This window comes from Cephus cinctus, unplaced genomic scaffold (genome assembly GCF_000341935.2).
Source record: "Cephus cinctus unplaced genomic scaffold, Ccin1 Ccin1_scaffold0870, whole genome shotgun sequence".
Lineage (NCBI taxonomy): Eukaryota > Metazoa > Arthropoda > Insecta > Hymenoptera > Cephidae > Cephus > Cephus cinctus.
Window position 1 is genome coordinate 107,056 of NW_014333453.1, and position 2,874 is coordinate 109,929.

The following is a 2,874-nucleotide window of genomic DNA, read 5'->3' on the forward strand; positions in this document are numbered from 1 at the left end:
TGCTGTCAATTTTTCTCTTACATCTTCATGAGAGTCCGTATCGCAACAAGTGAGGCTGCGCATTTCCACCAGCTATGGATTATCATACATATATGAAGAATATGCATTGGGCGAGTTGGCAACGATCGTAACCGTAAGGTGCCGCGTTCGCGTCTAGAGAGGAAAACTTTTTTTTTCTTCATTTCTTTTTTGTTTAATTTTTTTAAAAAGTAATGCCATTATAATGGTTAAAAAAAATAAAAATAAAAAAATAATTGTGGTCAATTATTATTGAAAAATAGCATATGTAATATAAAGTCTATTTAGATGAATTTATTGTACACTGAACGTCATTAATGTTGTCCAGCTTGTTGATGTAGTGCGGTGAGATAAGAGAAAAGAGTGGACAGTGACTGTTTGACGGACGTATGTACCAGGATAGGTGCGTGAAACGCAGCTAGCCCTATGGTGCGAGCGAGACGCGAAAGCGTCGTACGGTGCGTCCTGTTCGAACGCATGAGTGGGAGTAAGACGGCAAGCATGAGTCCCACTGACAAGGAAACCCCCCCAATCCGACCCCACCGATTTCATTAATTTTTTGATATGTTGCAGTACTCGACAAGAAATAAAAAATTTGTGTATACTCTTAAAATCATGCATAATAAATTCATCTTAACAGACTTTATATTGCACACGATATTTTCTAATAATAATTATTCCTAATTTTATATGTTTTTTTGAGCTGCTAAAGTGGCATTACTCCTTGATGATCCGGCGTTGCATCGGTCGAATGGGGGTGCAAGTGATGCAAGATCGAGTCAGCTTTCATATATAAAATTCCTATTCGTTCATACAAAACTGTAGTATTAGCTTTATTGTATTTCTACAAATATACACCAAAGTAGTAATAATTTGTGTTGATTGTTTAGCCGAGTTCACCGATCTTCATTGAACAGTAGACATTATGATGGTTACACTAATTTTGCAATTGATAATGCGGTAAAGTTTACAATGCCCGTCTATATGTTTGATGAATATGATAAGTGCACTCGTTTTCGGGGGGTACCACGAGAAGGCAATCAACATCACCCCCCATATCTAGTAAACATAATAAATGAACGAAGCGCAGCTTGAAAAGCCTCCGAGAGACCCCGGGGAACGACTTCGTGAACAAATCTACATTGGAACGCAGCTAAAAGAGCCTCTGACAGAAGTCAGGGTACGTTCCATTATTTTATTACTAATAATTAGATAGAAACACACGAGTCGCAGCTTAAAGTCGCAGTATGCCGCCGCGCCTATCCCTTCCATACTCGCACGCGATCCCCGATCGCCGCTCGCCGAGCTGCATCGCCACAGAATAGTTTCGACGTGTGACCGAAATGGTAAGTCTTGTTTCCTTTTAATAGTATATCGTTCCTCCCTTTCCTTTACGACATCATCTTCTAGAGAGGAGATGTGTCAGTTTAAATAGTATATTGCAATACAAAAACCTCATCGCACCGCGATGTTCGTCAAACCAGTCAGAATGCAGCTGGCTAGTTTCCTGTATAATCGCTCCTGCAAGATTATTCAAGATGCCGTTGCACACCCAGTGTTTCTTCCACAATCGACCGAAAGCTTCAAGTTGAACGCCCACTATACTTTCAAACTTTTGAGTTGGTCGACTAAGCCATGTCACCGTTGGAGCTTCTTCATCTTCATGTTCCTACTCCCGAAATTCGGTGCACATCTCAGTGGAAGAACGTTCGTCCATTGGTGTTTTCAATATGTCGTTGCGACAATTGTCGCACGGATACTTGCGCATTTGGCGCTGAGAAAAGTTGACAGCATTCTGCTCGTAAACAGATCGCGTGCTTTCATGAAGTTCCTTGGATTCCATCACTGTTTCGACCTCTTCACTTTCATACTGCAACATCTCTGCAGCCTCTTGGACCTCGATCATTTCGTCGTCTCTGTCATGTTCGAGGGGGTTTTCGAACATTCCCTCTGATCGGTCAAACGCTCTGGCTACCACTGTGCTTGGATGAATCAAAGCAGCAGCTTCGGGACATTCTACGTTCCCTCTGCCACCACCCCCGAGGTATCATACTCCCACGCATCGACAAAGTCCTGATAATTGACCATTAAATCTCCCTTGCAATATAACACTTTATGCGTACGGAGAGTGCTCAACAGTCGTTTAATAAGGTGCGGGAAATCAAAACAAGCGAAGAATTGTTTTTCTCCAATCGTAAAAAAAGGCTTTTCCGCTGATACTTTGAGGTACGAGCCAAAAAGACTTTGATTCGATGGACCCTGGTCACAAGTTACAAGCACTACTTCAGCTCCTGCAGCGGACAATCTGCATAAACATTCTTTTAGCAATTCGTAAATATGAAAAGCCTTCATTCCGGTTCCCGTAAGAAAATATGATAACGGTTGACGCCAAGGATATTTTGCATTGATGCTATCGACGCAAAATAAAAAGACGTATCGAGCACGTTCGTCTTTGCGGCCAAGAGAACCGAGGTCGACAAGGCCCTCGATACAATCAAACTTCTCAGAATATTCTTCGAATGTTTTGATTCTCATTTCGTCGAATTTCAACGCGCACACACGATTTTCGGGCGGGAGAATCGAGATTATATCGGCTAATTTTCCGAAGATGAAATCGCAAAATCCGGGTTTAATATCAACTTCCGAATTCCAGTTGCGTACGCTACTCTCCGAAGGAAATGAGCAGCCTGCATTCCTCAAACGCGTATACGCCGATGCAGAGTAGTAATATAGCTGCTTCGCAAGGTCTTTTTCCTCTTCGGAGTAATGAGCCTTCTTGCGATGCAACTGGAGTTTTACCAGTCGTCCTGGCCGCGGGTTCTCTGCACTTGTGCCGATCGAGGAAGTCGTCGATAG